A 19196-nucleotide genomic window follows, 5' to 3' on the forward strand; every position below is an offset into this window, starting at 1 on the left:
ATTTGATTCTATCACTCTCATTGAAATGTTATTACATCCAAATATTCAAATGGAACTGTGATCTCATCGGTAAAATTATTATTTAGTTACATGTATTGATGTTAGACATTAAACTGAAAATTAATCATTTAATTTTCTTCAAAAAGGAAAAGCTTCCTGATTCTCACTGTCTAAATTATTCACCTCTCCCCAAGGAACAGCAAGAATCAGCAGTGGAAGTTTTATGGTTCTCTCTCTCTCTCTCTCTCTCTCTCTCTCTCTCTCTCTCTCTCTCTCTTGCTCTCGCTCTCTCTCTTAGAGTTCCTATGTCAAACTAAATGTGTGTTCAGGTCAAGACGCCAAGTGCTTGTGATCAAAGGCCCCTGAAAAACTTCAAGAAAAATAATCACAGAGCAGCTAGGTGGCACAGTGGATAGAGCACCAGCCCTAGAGTCAGGAGGTCCTGAGTTCAAATCTGGCCTCAGACACATAACACTCATTAGCTGTGTGACTCTGGGCAAGTCACTTAACCCCAGTTGCCTTACCAAAAATAATAATAATAATCTCAGTGTAATCTTCCAAATGAGTTCTAAAATTCAAAAAGAGAACAAAGTCACACTGAACTTCCCAAAATGACAGCACATAATGTTCCAGTGATGATGGGATGGAGGAATCATCCAACTACCACTTGCAATGGTTTCTCTGAGTTATGGTGTCACTTTAACATGCCTGGGTCCAATAGTAGATCATGTCCCTTTTCAAGGTCATTTTCAAATTATCCCCATGAGAAATGTGTGTGGGTGGATTTTAAATACAAGGTTCTAGAGCTGAAGAAAAACAAATGTGAATGTTCTCACCCCAAGGCTCTACAAATTGCTGGATTAGAAATGTCTTAAATGGCTGCCTTCAGTCATGTCATAAGCAATGTGTTTTCTCAGTCCAGACGGAAGACAGTAGAGATTCACAGAACATTAGAGCTAGAAGAGATCTTAGTGCTAGCAGCCTACTTCTGGCACCCACTAGTGGTGTGGCCATTACCAATTCATTGATATCTCTGAGCCTGTTTGTTGTTTTTGGTCAGTTGTTTTCAGTCATGTTTGACTCTTCCTGACTCCATTTGGGGTTTTCTAGGCAGACATGCTACAGTAGTTTGCCATTTCCTTCTTTAGCTCATTTTACAGATGAGGAAACTGGGGCAAATAGGGTTAAGTGACTTGCCCAGGGTCATACAGTCTGAGGCTGAATTTGAGCTCAGGAAGACGAGTCTTTAGACTCCAAACCTGGTACTCAATACACTATGCCACCTAGCTGCTCAAGCCTCAGTTTCCTCCTCTATAAAATGAGAATAGTAGCATTTGTAACACTCTACCTCACAGGACTACAGCAATGATTAAATAAGATGGTGTATTAAAGCACAGCACATACTCTTTAAAATACTGTTCAAATGTCATTTGTCATGGTGATTATAGTCCAGCTGTCTCATTTTACAGAGGAGGAAACTGAGACCCAGAAAACCTAAATGACCTGCTCACCATCACCTAGCTACTACATGACAATGCTGAAATTAAATCCCAGTACTCTGATTGCTAGGCAAGAATCTTTTCTACTTCACCATATTGCCTCATGCAAATCACCAAGATACTAATTATCTTCTGTCTTTTCTGTGCCCACCTTGCAATTATTTATAACAAGGCAGGCTGAAAGATTGTCATTTCTCTGGAAAACAATGGTGTAATAGTGACCCCTGTTACAAATGGAAATTATTCGCAAAATCTCTATCAGAAGCTAAAAGCTTTTCTCATCAGGCTGGTGATAATGAAGTTGGCTAACCATTCTAGCACATGAAGCGGAATTATGAAGACTGATTCAGTCTAATTATCAAAGGTTTTTATTTCCCCCTCTATTTTTTTAATGTGGCTACTAGAGCGGTTTGAAAGCTTGGTGCCCAGAATTTTAATGGACTGGTGCCAGCCTTGCTGACAGTTCTAGGAAAAGATTAAAGAGCCCATGAAATCCTCTTGATTACAAATGCTTATCCCTCTGTCTGATAGCTCACTGACTTCCCAGCCATTGGCACATGGAGGCAACTTTGGCTTGTGATAGAGATCATCAGACTAAGACAAACTTGCATGGTGACTTGGTGTACATTACCATTTATTTGTGATGCCCATTAACAGTACTATTGAAGGTACTCAGAGCCCATACCACAGGAAGGAAAGGGAGACCCTATGCTAGGTCCTTCATCTCTTTCTTAGACTGTTGCAAAAGCCTAATTGCTCTTCCTGTTCCTAATCCATCCTTCATACAGCTGATAAATTCATATTCCAAAGACACAGACATGTTCTACATGCCCCCAAATCTTTAATACCTTCCTATTACCTCTAGCATGAAATATAAAATCCTCAAACTGACATTTAAAGCCATCCACAATCTGGCTCCCATCTACCTTTCCAGTCTCTCAATAGCACAGGCCTGTTTGTCTTTGCATAGGTGGTCATCATATTTGGAATCCATTCCCATCTTTACCTTTTTGCTGTTGTTCAGTCATTTTTAGTCATGTCCAACTCTTTGTGATCCCATTTGGGGTTTTCTTGGCTAAGATACTGGAGTGGTTTGCATTTCCTTCTCCAGCTCATTTTACAGATGAGAAACTAAGGCAAACAAGGGTTAAGTGACTTGCCCAAGGTCACACAGCTAGTAAGTATCTGAGGATGGATTTGAACTAATAAAGATGAGTCTTTCTGACTCCAAGCCCAGTGCTCTATCCACTGTTCCACCTAGATGCCCTCATCTTTACCTTAGCTTCTTTCAAAGCAAGCATAGGCACCACCTTTTTTACAAGACCTTTCCTAATCACTCCAGTCATTAATGCTTCTTCTCTCTCTTTCTTGAAATTATTTATATATAACATTGAAAATTCTTTTGTATCTGTTTATCTATATATATATATCTTCTATGGCCCCAGTAAAATGTATTCTCTTTGAAGAGTATGCTTTACTTTTGTTATTTTATGCCCAGTTATTTTGTGCCCTTGCTGAAGCACCTTTCATTCAGTCACTCAGAAAGTATTCATTAGACCTTAATATAGGCCAGGCACCATGCTAGGTGCTAGAAATACAAAAACAAAAATCTCCCCAACCTCAAGGAACTTAGATTCTATTTGCAGAAACGACATGTACACATATAAAGAAAAAGAAAATATATTAACTATATGCTAAGTATAGCAAAAGTAAAGTGGGTTCCATGTGTGCAGTGATGCCCTACATAGCAAGAGCTATTGTCGTTTGGCTCAAAGGGAGGCAGAATGGACGTTTCTAGCCTCTTCTGCCCCCACACTTCTCCAAGGGAGACTTTCATTCCTGCCAGGAAGGGAAGTAGGAAGTTGGGGCCAGTGGCTACCGCTCTGCTCTCCTCAGAAAGAGGGGGAGTACTAGACTAGAAGTCTATCTATCTGCTCCCTTAAATATTGTTCATCTAATGGAGGGGTGGGGAACCTGTGGCCTCAGGGGGCCACATGTGACCCTCTAGGTCTTCAAATGCAGCCTTTTGATTGAATCCAAACTTCACAGACAAGACCCGCACTTGAGGACCTAGAGGGCCACATATGGCTTGGAGGCCTCAGGTTCCCCACCCCTGGTCTAGGGGATATAACTCAGTTCTATCTAATTTTTTATTGCTTTGTCATTTGGGGGAGTAAGAGGGACCCCAAGTTCTATGTCCAAAGCTTGACCCCTTTCCCACCAAATACCAGTTCCACAATGAACATACATAGCAAATAATTAAGAAAATCCACTTATCCAAATGAGAGATAACAGACAATACAGAATGAAGGAGTTCTCCCATCGGGAGTGAGATAACTCAGCTCAGCCAAGAGACAGTGTCCTGGATCTCACCTCAGGAGAAACTCCCCAGAGTCAAGTGCATTGAGCTGGAGATGGGAACACAATGGAGTCTGCCTCCTCCTCTCATGTCTTCCCAGTGGCTTTTCCTTCAGCAACCTGAAGTGAGATTGGCCTCTTTCATCTTCTCTGTCGAAGCTACAGACATTTGATTCTTGAAGAGTCCTGAAGTTTGAAGAATCTCAAAGGGCACTGCCTTTGGAGGGTCCCAAAGGGGGCTGGTGAAAGCTGGAGCTCTCTCTCCTCTCTCCGACTCTCCCAGGTCCCATAAGCAGGGCAGGACATTTATCTCCACCAATACAGAGAGAGTTCCATAGCAATGGGCCTTGGGACAGGGTTTACAAAAGTAATGAGGATGGTAACGGAGGGAGGGGAGGAAAATACTAGCAATTGGGGATATTAAAAAGGGGTGGGGAAGGGATTGTATGTGAGATGGCCCTTGAGTTGACCTTTCAAGAAAACTAGGGATTCTAACAGATGAAAGTAAGAAGGAACAAAGCAGATCAGTGTGGCTTAAAGGGAGAGTGTGTAAAGGACACTAATGCACAATCAGCCTGGAGTCAGATTATAAAGGGCTTTAAATGCTAGAAAAGATTGTATTTTGTGCAAGAGGCAAGGGAGCCACTGGAGTTTTTTGAGAACTGGAGGGACAATGTCAGACACTCCTTTATGCATATAGATTTGGTCACTGTATGCATGATGTATCAGAGAGGTGAAATATTTGAGCCAAGGAAACCAATTTGGATGCTATTGCAATAATCTAAACAAGAAATACTGAAGACCTGGATTAGACTAGTTGACCTCTCATGCTAGTGAAAGAAAGGGATAGATGCAATAGGTGTTTTAGAGGCAGGAGCCACAAAATTTGGTAATTGATTGGATATGGGATGTTAGAAAAAGTGAACAGTCAAGAATGACACCATGGGCACAAGTCTGGGTGTCTGAAGGTTAGTGGCACTCTAAATATACATAGAGAAGTTGGGAAGAGACATGGGTTTAAATGGATACCAATGTGATGGTCAGTTTGAAATTTCCAATAAGCATTTGGTGATCTGGGACTGGAGCACAGGGAAGAGAGTAAGGCTGGAAGGCATGTGAATGTTTGTTGAATTATTGAGCAGTTGGATAATGTGATGGATAGAGAGCTGGGGCTGGAGTCAAGAAAACTTGAGTTCAAATCTAGCCTTAACCCCTGTTTGCCTTGGTTTCCTCATCTATAAAATGGGGATAATAATAGCAACTACATCTCAGGATTGTGGTGAGGATCAAATGAGATACTAATTATAAAGTGTTTAGCACAATACTTGGCTTATAGTAAGTACTATATAAATGTTAGCTATTAGTGTTGTTGTTGTTGTTGTTGTTTTTATTATTATTATCATTAAATTGACTTAGGAAGTCAAACTAGGGAAAAAACCTAACAATTGCTGAAAGGTAAGAAATCTTAAGTGAGAGGCCTCTGGGGGAAATTCCAGCGTAACATGGTGACCATATCCTTTCCCCTTCCCTTCCCTTCCACAGGTGAATGGAGGTCACTTGTCTTGTTTCATTCCCTTACCTATCTGGCCCTTCAGTAGGGCAGAGGTCAGAAAAGGAGCTATCAATGGTAAGTCAGTTTGGATTCACATATGTTGTTCTTTTATATGACCTAGACAATCTCAACAGAGAACCTCAGAGAAAGGATGTTGGGGGTCACTATTCCAGGCAAGAGGGAACAGCAAGTAAATTCAAATAAAGCATTGCCAATGAATGGTCTCCTGTATTTTATTAATTTACCTGGTTTTTAAAAGGGTTGATACACCGAGTGGAAAAGTCATGGTTTCAATTTTGCTCTCAGATAAAAATGTTACACGAATGAAGCACCTCTCCAGTAATGCAAACAGCTAGACCGGGGTAAAATTTGGCTCTTAAGTGCTAGACAAATTACAAACTCTAATTGATGAAACAGTGGCAAACATCACAGTACCACTTTCCAGAATTGCCCTGGGCTTTTTCAAAAGGATATGAGCCAAACCTAGGCTTCCTTTTTAATTATTATTAAATTTAATTTTTCAATTAACAATTCATTTTCTCTCCTCTCCCCACCCCAACTGAAAAGAAAAAAAAATTTAAACCCTATAATAAACATACATAATCAAGCAAAACTAATTTCTGAATTTGCCAAGTCCAAAGATGTTTGTATCTTTCTATATTCTGAGGTTATTCACTCTTTTGGGTCAGTGGCATGCTTAATCATCAGTCCTCTGGAATCATGGTTGCTCATTGCCAAACCTAGGATTCCTCACAAGTCAAAGAGACATCCTAATACTAAGGAAAAGGCCTATGGGATGCAGACATGGTTCTCGGCATGTGGAAGAGCCCCACAATTCCCTGCATAGAAAAACCTGAACTGGTGCTTATTCCTAAGTATTGAGGAAAGGCCCATAGCAATCTTCAGCCAGCTTTAGTTATCCACAGCATAGACATATAGGGACACCAATTTGTTCCTATGATACTTTTTCCTCTGGAGAAGATTCAGAAGAATCCACCTAATTTGCAATGAAACTGGAGGCAAGGGAAGGAGGGAAGAAAAGGAAGTCAAATTTTTTAAAAAATCTTGCATAGCCATTGCTCCAAAGTAACAAAATCTGACCTAATTAAAAAATCCTTCTTGTAAAATTCTTTTGGAAGAAAAATGCAGAATTTCTCAGCTATTACAATGTCCCAAATCTTTCCATGACAGTTTTTCCCCCTCAACTATTAAAACCTGTGGCTTGTCATATTTGTTAAATCCAAATGTTTCTTATTAATTTTTTTAAATCTTCCAAGTAAACAGATGTCTATTTACGGGTTTGGCTGGTTGGTTGGTTTTTCCAAATGTCTGTCTTTGTCTGAGTTATATTCTTAAGTACATAAGGGTACACGGATACACACACACACACACACACACATACACACAGAATCTCCTGCATTAAATTAGTGTCTATACATTATGGGTGGGGGGGAGATATGAAAAAAAAACCAAGCCAACTTCATTGAAAATAATCAATCATGTGTGTTGTTTGGCCCTGTGCAGACCAAACAAATAACCAATGCACTGACTAGATTATCCTAGCACCTAGAGACCTCTCTATATGAGAGTCAGGTAAGGGAACTTGGGATGTTTAGCCTGAAGAAGAGAGGATTTGAGGAACAGAGGACCTGATGATAGCTTTCTCCAAGTGTATGTTGTTATGGGGAAGAGGAATTAGCTGTGTTCTGCTTGGTCCCAGAAGGTGGAACCAGGAGCAATGGGTGAAACTTGCAGAAAGACAGTTTTCAGCTGGATGTCAGGAACAGTTTCCTAATTATTAGAGCTTTCCAAAAAAGTGGAAGGGACCAGCTCCAGAGACTGTGACCTCCCCTTCCATGGAGTCTTCAAGCCAAGGCTAAGTGAATACTTGGGCATATTATAGAGTGGTCCTGGGCTGAAGTATCAGTTGGACTGCAGGACATCTAAGGTCTCTTCCACCTGTGAGATTGATTCTGTAATATTTAATTAGTTGTTTGGGAGACATGTAAATGCAACCTCAAATGAACCACTAGCAAGAAAAAAAGCACTGAATGACACTGAGATCCTTTCTCCTCACCACTTATTACTTGTATGATCTAGGGCAGCTTGTTTGACCCAACTAGGCCTTTGATTGTTTATCTGTAAAATGAAGGGATAAACTGGAAGGCCTCTAGGGTCCCTTTCTGCTCTAGAGGTATGATCCAGAGATATATTTGTGGGGATAAATTACAAAATAATACAGTTGAAAGTGATCCTTAGAGTCCCCATCTGTGTTGTACAGAACAGAAGACTGAGATTCAGAGAGAGGGTAAGTCACTTGCTCATGGGAGGATAGAAAAACAGTTACAAAACCAAGACAAGAATCTACAAAATCACAGAATATTCTGTTATGAAACTCCAAAGGCCAACTTGTCCAAATTGTAGGGTGGAAAGAATCCACCTTACAACATGCTGGATGAGTGGCCATCCAGCCCCTGATGGATGACCTCTGGTGACAGAGAATGAATAACTTTCAAAGTCATTGGTTTCACTTTTGAATAGCTCTAATTGTTAATGAAGGGCATCTAGGTGGCACAATAGATAGAATGCCCAGCCTGGAGTCAGGAAGACTCATCTTCCTGAGTTCTAATCTGGCCTTAGACACTTAGTAGCTGCATGACCCTGGGCAAGTCATTTAACCCTAGTTGCCTCAGTTTCCTCATCTGTAAAATTAGCTGGAAAAGGAAATGGCAAATCACTCAGTATCTCTGCCAAGAAAATTCCAAATGGGGTCATGAAGAGTCAGACAAGACTGAAAACAACTGAACAATAATAATTGTTAATAACCTTCTCCCTTGTATCAAGCCATTGTCTGCTTCTCTGTTTTTCTACCCAGTATACCCATGCTTGTCCTCTGATGCTAACCAATTCTCTCTCCACAACATCTCTCACATTGATTCCCCTCTTTCCATTCACACAGCCACCCTAGTCCAGGGCCTTATCTCTCTCCTGGACTTTTACAATTCTAATTGATATCCTGGTCCCTCAGGTTCTCCGCTTTTCAATCTATGTTCAAAACAGCTGCCAAACCAATATTTCTGAAACACAGATCCGACTAAGTCACTCTCCTGCTCAAAAGTCTTAGGTGGATCCCAAATCGTAAAATAAAATGGAAAATCATCAGCCTGGCTGATTTAAAGCCCTCCACAGTCTGCCTCCCAATCTTGTTTCATCCTCCCCCCTTTCCATGTGCTCTCTGTTCTGCCGCCCTCCTCCGTACACATTTGGAATGCCTTCCTTCTTCATCTCCACCATTTAGAATCCCGAGCTTCCTTCAAATCACAGCTCAGGGCTCCCTCTATATTAACATTTCCTTGATTCCTCTCTACTGCTTAGTGCCCTGTACCTCTCAAAATTACCCTGCAATGCTCTGTGTTCTTTGTAAATACAAAATATTTGTAAATATTTATCTGTATACATGCAGTATCCCCTCCCCCCAATTAGAAAGTAAGTTCCTTAAGGGTGTTTTCATTTTTGCCTTTGGATCCCCAGTGGCTGACTCAGTGCCTTCCACACAGGCACTTAGTAGGCATTTGTTGAATTGTTGTTTAATTTCATTTTCATTTTACATGATAATCCATCAAATACTTAGCAATCATGACTCCTTTAAAACTCTCTAGACTAACCAGCCTTCAATTCCTTTAATGTCTTCATATGGCATGGCTTTAAGTCCCATCATCATCTTGATGACCCTCCTCTGTCAGTACTCCAGCTTATCAACGTCCTTCCTAAAATGAGCTTCTCGGAACTGAACGTAGCACCCTGAGGTGGTCTGACCCAAGCAGGGTAAAGATAGACTATCACTTTGATGATTTTGGGCACATATTTCTGGGGAAAGGGCAGATATCTACCAGGGTTCTTTCTTCCCTTCTTCAACATGGGTTAGGCTCAATTTTTCCCTAAAAAGTGATAAGGCTGGGGTACAGCAAGGCTCAAACTGAGTCTTACTTGATACAGCTTCCTGGTTGCCTCTGGCTGTATTGTCTTGGCTTCCTGGTCACTTAGGGACATAAAATGTCCCACCCACCTAAGGGATGAGGGAGGTGTCTGTGTCACTTGGTGGATGTTCAAAGACCAAATAAGTCACCACACCCTGATCTGCTGAACAATCCACTTGGAGATGAAGCTGGCCTCATCTAGTGAAGTTAAGATTGAATCTGAAATAACAGGATCTCAGTGTTAAGGCTTGCCCTTAACACTTTTAACTATGAAAGCTAGTTCAAAGTAGTTTTTTTTAGTTATTACCTCATTCTGTTGATTTATATGGAGTTTACAATCTATTAAATACCTTGAATCTCTTTCACAAGAACAATATTGTTGATCTGTGCTTCTGATGTAACCAGGTGGCACAGTGGATAATGTGCCAGGCCTGGAGTCAGGAAGATTTAAGTTCAAATCTGGCCTTAACCCTTACCAGCTTTGTGATCCTGGGCAAGTCACTTAAAATCTCTGTTTGCCTCAGTTTCCTCATTTGTAAAATGGGGATGAGAATCAGATGAAATAAAAATTGGAAAGTGCTTAGCACAGGGCCTGGTATGTAGTAGGTACTATCTAAATGTTAGCTATTATTATTAAGTGGCTGAAGCCTTTGACATGGAGTCAGGAAGGCCTGAGTTCAAATCCAACCTTAGACATTTCTTAACTGTGTCCCAGGCAAGTCACTTCACTTCCCTCTGCTTCAGTTCCCTCCACTGTAAAATAGAAATAATAATAGCATCTATAGATTCCCAGGGTTGCTATGAGGATCAAATGAAATCATATTTGTAAAGTGCTTAGCAAAGTGGCTGGTACATAGTAGGCATTTAATAAATGCTGATTCCCTTCCCTTCCTCCCATTCCCTGTTTATGTGGTTTTTTTGGTTTTTCTTTTTGTTTTTTAACAATGTACTACTTAACATTCATCCTATTCAATTTTACCTTACTCAATTTAGGTCATTTCTCCAGTCTGCTTTAGGCTTCTTAAAGACAATTTTGGACAACAGTTTTCTCATCTAAATTGTTTTCTGTCCCTCCCTCCCAGTTTCTGTCATCCAAAATTTGATAAGTATACCCTTTGTGCCTTCATCAAGTCACTAAAAAAAAGACTATGCCAAGCAAGGCCAAGGACAGAGCCCTAAGCCAACTCCACTAATGATGGCTACTCTTTGGTTCTTCTCTCCCAAACAGGAATGAATCCATCTTGTGGCACTCTTGTTCACTCCTTCACTCCTCTCACCCATGTCTCCATCTTGCCCACAAGGATATTGCGAGAAACTTTCTTAAATGTGTTTTATATCATATCTGTGGTGTTCCCCTGATTTATCTATTTATTTTAAGGGAACCTCGATGTTATAAAGAAATTATTTTAAAGCAAAATGTAAAAGACATTATTTCAATGAAAGCCTTTCCTTCCCCTAGTAGTGATATCAATGGTATCAGTCAGAGATAACCGTTTCTATGTGACAAAATCATTGTTTTGTGTTCTTACAACATTCTCTGTTGTAAGAGACAGAGGGCTAGCTGTAATAGCTAATGACCGTACTCAAAATGGAAAAGAGGTTATAATAATATCTGCAAGAGGTTCTCAGTAATCAGTGTGTAATGCTCTCCAGTAGAAAAGGAGCTCCTTGAACAGAAGTACTGGTTTTTGTTTGCTTGTTTGCTTTGCCACTGTGTCCTCAGCCCCTAACATGGTGCCTTGTACGTGATAAATCCTCACTGGATTGCTTTGGATTGGTTAATCTGGTCTGATTTGCTCTTAATAAACTCATGCTGGCTCATAAAGTTCCTTGTCGCCCCAACCCCCTTCAAAGTGCTCACACATTTTCCTTTTAATAATGCCTTCTAGGATTTTGCCAGGAATTGAGGTCGAGCCACTGTCCTGTAGTTTGATAAAGTTGCCAGATCTCCCGACTTGAAGTCCAATAATCTTTCCAGGACATCACACAGCCTTCTGGGTTCTTACAGTTCCCTGTCTCCTACAGAAAAGGGTGTTCTGAGAACACAATAGTGACTTTGTCACATAAAAGGGGTAAAAGGAACAATGATTCCATTGTTAAGGGAAGGAAAAGCTTTCCTTGAAACAATACTCTCTTGCATTTTGCTCTCAAAGAATCTCTTTTTAACTGCAAGAACTCCTCAAGATAAATTTGTGTTGGAAGGCACGGTGATGCATCAATATTTCTGTGTTTTGTTTCCCTAGTACACATTAGCTCCAAATTATTTCCCTGAGTCTAAAACTGACCCACCCTACCTCTCCCCACCTCCATCCCTAGAGACTGAGGAAATCAGAGGAAGCTTGGCCTCACAGATAGTGGGCTAGACTTGGAGTCAGAAAAATCGGTGTTCAAATTCTGTTTCTGACCCTTACTTGCTGCGTGACCATGGGCATATCACTTAACCTCTCCAATTCAATAAACATTCATTAAGCATCTACTATGTGCCAGGCACTGCGCAAAACTGGGGATACAAAAAGAAGCAAAAGATAGTTCTTGCCCTCAAGGAACTGACAGTCTAATAGGGGAGACAACATGCAAACAAATATACACAAAGCAAGCTAGGTATAGGATAAATAGGAAATAATTAAAAGAGAGAAAGCACTGGAGATAAGGGGGGCTAAGGAAAGCTTTCTGTAGAAGGTGGATTTTAGTTGAGACTTAAAGGCAGCCAGGGGAGGTCAGTAATCAAAACCGAGGAGGGAAAGTGTTCCCAGAATAGGGGACAGAGAAAATACCTGGAGCTGAAAGAGGGAACACCTTGTTCCAGAAACATCAAGGAGGCGGGTGTCACTGGATCAAAGCGTATATTTTGGGGAGTAAGGTGGAAGGAGACTGGAAGGTAGAAGGGGGCTACGTTATGAAGAGCTTTGAATTTCAGAGTATTTGCACTTTCTCACGGAAGCAATAAGAAGTCACTTGGGCTTCTATTTCTTCATCTCTGGGGTGGAGATAATAATACCTGGACTACCTACTTCATGGTGTTCTGGTAAAACTAAAATAAATTAAACTGTGGTTTCCCTAAATCCATTGCTTTTCTGACTTCACCCCAATACCCTTATTCAGTAGGCTGGAGGTTACATGAGGAATCTGCCTCCAAGAAACATTATTTCCTGGGAAAAAAAAAGCTGAGATCTTCCTATGCAAACATGCCTCCCTCTAGATGTTTTCATGTCTTTGCTTCCTGTCTCAAGATTTCCAAGACAGGAAGTGCCAACCCATGATCGTGTCTTTTAAGAAAGAAAGGGAACCACAAGGCTCTTCAAAATCCTGAAAAGGCTTGATTGAGATTCAGGTCAAGAAGCAGCCGAAGATTCCAGCTGGTCCCGGTCTTCTCTCAGTGAGGGCAGCCAGCCATGAGGTCAGCTTGAAATACTCCTCCCTGCCAGAAGCACTGGTGGCACGAATAGAGGGTGTCCCCTTCCAAAGTGGTCGTTGAACTCTGGACTGTCTCTCAAGTCAGGAAGGAAAGTAAAATCATTCCTTCCAATTATAGGTAACCACAGGTCAAATCAGTGTCCTCCTTCCCCAAACTACCTAATATTTATTTTGTATGCATATCCTGAATAGTACAATGGAGTCTGAGGACCTAGTGGGTTCAAGTTGCATATAAACTATGTGGCCTTGGACGAGACATTTAACATCAACAATGAGTCAACAAGCACTTAATAAGTGCTTACCGTGTGCCAGGCACTGCACTAATCCTGCTGAGAACTTGACCTTAACCTCTGTAAGGCAAATAGGTAGCACAATGGATAGAGCACTGGGCCTACATCAGGAAGACCTGAGTTCAAATTCAGCCTTAGACACTTACTAGTGCAAACCTGAGCAATTCACTTAAACTTATTCTGCCTCAGTTTCTCCAACTGCAAAATGGGGCTAATAAAAACACCTGCCTCACAGGGTTGCTGTAAGGATTAAATAAGACATTTGTAAAGTACTTAGCACAGTGCCTGGCATATAGTGGGTGCTATTTAAGTGCTTATTCCCTTCCCCTCTTCTCCCACTAGAATGTAAGCTCACAGAGAGCAGAGACTGATTCACTTTTGTCTTTGTCTCTTCATGCTTAGCACAGTACTTTGTACATAGTAAGTGCTTAATAAATGTTTGTTGACTGATTAATTTGAAAATAAGTAGAATCTATATTAATATAATAGTATATTATTGCACTGTAAAACCATAAATATGAGGAATTCAGAGAAACTTGGAAAGATGTGAATAAACTGAGACTAAGTAAAATATACAGAACTAAGAGAATAATTTATATAATTGCCATGACAACATAAAAGAAAACAACGTTGAGGGATATCAAAACTCTTGTCAATGCAATTTTGACCTCTCGGCCTCAGTTTCCTCAACTATAAAATGGGGATAACAGCACCAGGGCCATTACAGGATTAAATGACATAATATTTATAAAGAACTTAGCTGAACTCCTGGTACACTATAGGCACTATATAAATGCTTATTCTCTTCCTCTCTTCCCCCACTAGAATATAAGCTCATTGAGAGCAGGGACTACCCTGTCTGATGATCAAAGTCACCTGCCTCCTTCACTCTCATAGCACAAGTGTGGGTAGACCCTAGGTATAGAGTGAAGCGTATATTGTCAGTCATGGCCAATGTGTTCATTAGCCTTATCTTAACTAAATTTACTTGTTACAAAGAAGGATTCTATATAGGAAGGTGGTGGAAAAAAAGAGGGGGAGATAGGTAGAATGGATTATTGGGAAGTAATTGTTAAAAAAAATTAATAAAACTTATGAATCCTTCTTATTATCAGGCAGGGTGCTCTTCACTACAGTCCAGGATTAGAGATGACTTCTTCTGGGTGCTATTAATTTAAAAAAATAATAAATAAAATTAATAATTATAAAATTCATTGACTCCCTACTACCTCTAGGAAAAATTATAAATTTCTCTGCTTGGCATTTGAAATTCACAACCTGGGCCCTTCCTAACATGGTCAAACTTATGCTTTAGAAAAATCACTTTGCCATCTATGACTTGCAGTGGGGAGAGACTTGAGGCAAGAGGCGCAATTAGGAAGCTATTGCAGTAGTCCAAGTGAGAGGTGACAGGGCCTGGACTAGGGAGGTGGCTGTGTGGGTGATATAGGGATATAAAGGCTGTCAGGGGTCTTTTGGGGAACATGGCTGACCAGCTGTACAAAAAGTCTAATAAAAATATAACAAAGAATTCTGGAGTTGAATCAAGTAGAAAAGGTGCCCCCTGATTAGTTATCAACATTCCAATTAGTCCACTGATTTAGACTTGGCAGAAGTCATGGAATTAAAGAACGGAGTTGAGGAGGCAAATCTCCTACTATCAAGGTGTCCCTGTTGTTGTTGTTCTGTCTTGTCAGACTCTTTATGACTCCATTCGGGATTTTCTTGGCAAAGATGCTAGAGTGGTTTGCCATTTCCTTCTCCAGCTCATTTTACAGAAGAGGAAACTGAGGGAGACAGAGGATAAGCAATTTGCCCAGGATCATACAGCTAGTAAGTGTCTGGGGTCATATTTGAACTCAGATCTTACTCCAAGCCCAGTACTCCATCCACAATGCCACCTAGCTGCCCCATGGCATCTTTAGAGAAACCCCAAATCTGGAAGAGCTGCTTTTCTTCTTTGGATTAAAGGGGGAGGTATGTGAAGAGACCAGAACACATCGTGGCCTTGATTAAATTCTATTATATATGATCATGGCCAGCCCATGTCAAATTTTAAAATTTGCTTTTGGAACACTTTTCCTAAGGCCCCCTCATTCATTTTAACCACCTCCTTCCTCAATCCCAGACACCAGTGTTAGCCCCTGGCTTTCCAAGCAATTTTCTCACAAAAACCCTGTGAGATAGAAAGTCCATTCATTATCACTGCCACTTTTCAGATGAGGAAACCAAACAGGGCCAGTCCTAAGTAAAATTTTTAGGTTGTTGTTAGTACCCTCTCTCAAGTTCTATTCATTTTTCATGCTTCTACAATCCCCATATATCTGCATCCTTGTTTTGTTAGCTGGCTTCCAGGCTTTCCTGTTAGAATGTCCAATACGACCTTCTCTCTCACTCACTCATCAATTATGATAGCTCACATTTATATAGTAATTTGCTTAAGTTTACAAAGATCTTTCCTCACAATAACCCTCTGAGGTAAGTTTTATAAATATTGGTACTACCGTTTTCCAGATGATGAAACTGAGTTTCTGAAAGTTTAAGTGACTTCCTCACAGTGACACAGTGGGACTTGAACCCATATTTCTAGACTCCATGAGGAGTGGTCTTTCCACAATATCATGATGGTTCCTCAACAAAGCCACTCCTAGAATGGCTTCCCCATGCACTGAAACTACTTCCACCTCCCTCCTTCAACTAATCAAAAATTATTTGCCTATCACTCCATTTTTTGTTTTCGAAGATAATAGCTAGTTATCCAGTAATATAATCCATACCAAGATGCTATTGATAATCTGAGATGAGTTTGTTATCTTTCACAGGTAACATTTTAAAATGCTTGCAGGGAACAGTGATCTCAACAGTCACTTAATATTCATTAACAGTCATTTAATATTCATTCACTGAGCACTTACTTTGTTCCAGACACTACGCTGAGCTCCAGGGATACAAAGGAAGGCAAAAACACTGTGTCCTTGCCTTCAGACGCCTCCCATTTTAATAAGAAAGACAACATGAAAACAATTATGTGTAGACCTATGTAGGCTACATGTGTCCATATAAGAAAGACAACATAAACACAACTACGTGTAGGCCTATGTAGATTCTGTGTGTCCATATGGGTTTGTATAAATGTGGCTTACAAGGAGGTGGGAATATATCTCCGGAGTCTCCTTTGCTCACCCTTCTCCAAGGGAAAGGAGCCATGAGGACAGCGGAAGATTAGAGCAGCAAGGCTAGCCACTCTTCTCTCCTCAGAGAGGGGGTACCAGGCTAGAATTACATCTGACTGCCCCCTTAAATATTGTCAGTCTATTTGTTGTTGCTCAGTTGTTTCAGTGTGTCCAACTCTTCATGATCCCATTTGGGGTTTTCTTGGCAAAGATACTGGGGCGGTTTGCCATTTCCTTCTCCAGATCATTTTACAGATGAGGAAACTGAGTCAAAGAGAACTAAGTGACTTACCTAGGGTCCCACAGCTAGTAAAGTGTCTGAGGCCTGGATTTGAATTCAGGGAGATGAGTCTTCCTGACTCCAGGCTCAGCGCTCTATCCACTGTGCCATCTAACTTTCCCATTATTACTCTAAGGAATAAATTTCAGTTCAAGTCATTCTCTCAAGTCATTCTCCTGGTTGCTCCCTTAATGGGGAAGGAGTATCCTAAACTATATGTCCAAAGGCTTGACTTTATTCCCACTAAATGCCAGTTCCACAAAGGCAAATAGCAGATAAACCCATTTATTAAAACCAATAGCAAAGAGAAATCAGAGAAATTATTCAGATTACAATATACCAGACAACACACAAAATAAATGAACTGTCCCATTGAGAGTGAGATATCTCAGCTCAGCTGAAAGAAAGAGTCACAAATCTCACCCAAGGGAAAACTCTCCAAGGTCTCTACTGTGGTAAGCTGGGAATCAGGCCATGATCAAGATGGATCCTTTAAATGTTAGCTTCCTCCCCCTCCAGGGATGTCTCCCAGAAAGGACATGCAACTGCATGTCTCCACTCTCAAAGCTGGAAGTGGAAAGAAGTAAGATCTCTCTCCTCTTCTAAGCTCTTACCAGCTACCCCACACAAAGGCATGGAGCATAAAGTAATCATTCTCCATCAATGAGGAAAGTTTAACACAAATGGGCTTGAGCCCCAGATTACATGTGTGCATACAAGATATATAAAGAGAGGTAGCCTCAAAAGGAAAGAAGGAAAGAAGCATTGATGGAGCACCAATTATGTGCTAGGCCCTCTGCTAAGCACTTTATCAATATTATCTCATTTCATCCTCTCAACCCTGGGAGGGAAATGCTATTATTATCCCCATTTTACAGTTGAGGAAACTGAGGCAAAGTGATTTTAAGTGACTTGCCCAAGGTCACACAGCTAGGAAATGTCCAAGACCTCAAGTTTTCCCAACTTCAGCCCTGCACACACCATCCACTGCACTAACCAGGGTCCTCTAAGAAACTAGCATACAGAAGACTAAGAGATGCTTCTTTCAGAAAGTGAGATATTAGATGAGACTTGAAGGAAACAAGAGAAGCCAGAAAGTGAGGATGAAGTACATCCCAGGCGTGACAGAAAGAATGAAAATGCAAGAAGTTGGGGCAGCTAGGTGGCGCAATGAATAGAGCACTGGTCCTGGAGTCAGGAGGACCTGAGTTCAAATTTGGCCTCATATACTAGCTATGTGACCCTGGGCAAGTCACTTAACTTTGTCTCAGGAAAAAATGCAAGGAGTCAAGAGATGGATTGTCTGTAAAGAACAACAAGAAGGCCAGTGTCATTAGATCATAGAGGATAGGGAGGGGAATAAAGCGAAACAAGACTGAAAAAGTAGGAAAGGGCCAGGTTATAAAGGGCTTTGAACACTGTTGGACAGGTAAACATGCCAACTATGCCATTTCCTAGGGAGGAGACACAGGAGGGCTTCTTGCACCTCTCTCACTAGAAGGTTCACTTTTGATCTAGTCAGACAGGAAGACAGGAATGGAGTCATAACAAAGGGTTAAATAAGCTTACTTTGTTTATAAGTCTAGTCTTCTCGAAGGGAGTTTGCTGATAATGGGAGCACCAACTCCTACAGCATTCCCTAGCAACCCTTCTCGCAGCGGCTGGCATGAAGGGGTGTGGCAATAACCCCTCTGTCTCAATGGGGTCAATCAAGACCAGCACAATTTGTGCACTCCCTCAATCCCCTCAAGACTCAATGGGGGCCAGTTGAAGCAAACACACAGATTCCCCCTCCCAAGCCTTGATGGGGGCCAATCAAGGCACACACAGCATTCCAGCTTGCACATTCACCCCAAAGGGGTCCCCACTCACTGACCATTGCCCACCCGCTTTATAGGGCAACAGACAAAGAAGGCATGTTGCCAGCAATAGCCTCACAATTTTATATTACTTCATCCCTATATCTACTGCGACTGTGCAGTAGAAAGTGTTTTGAACCATGATTGTGAGAGCTCATATCTAACACCTGGGAAGTAGAGAGTGTTATGGCTATGGATCCTGGGAAGAAAACTCTAAGAAAGAAAAACAAAAATCTACTTCACACACACTAAAATTCATCTTACTTACAAACACCAAAAACAGGAAGACCTCTAGGGTGTTGGGTAGATCCTCTAGGAAAGATATATGAAAGGACATGGACAAGAGTTTCTCCTTATCCTCCTGCTACTTTCCTGATCTTTCAAGGTGTCCTCAAATTATCTTCTATTTGCTTATCAGTGTGATATACATGGTACATACCTCAGTAAATTGTAAGCTCTTTGAAGGTAAGAACCGTTTCATTTTTGTCTCTGTATCCTCAGTTCCTAACACAGTGCCTGACACGTAGTAGGTGTTTAATACATGATGAACCTGATTGAGTTGGGAAGGAGAAGACATAGATGGTTTTCCATAGGAGTACACATACTAATTACTGTCAAAAGCACCACCAGCATTCAGGCTCATTCACCCTCACCTTTTTACTCTCTCATCCCCTAAATCCCATCTGTTGCCAAGTCCCCAGAATTCCACCTTCCTAACATCTTTCACAGGAGTCCTCTTCTCTCCCCTGACACTGCCTCCACCCTAGTACAGGCCCTCATCACTTCAAACCAGA

This window comes from Vombatus ursinus, unplaced genomic scaffold, assembly GCF_900497805.2.
Source record: "Vombatus ursinus unplaced genomic scaffold, bare-nosed wombat genome assembly UNPS02014863.1, whole genome shotgun sequence".
NCBI classification, from domain to species: Eukaryota; Metazoa; Chordata; class Mammalia; order Diprotodontia; family Vombatidae; genus Vombatus; species Vombatus ursinus.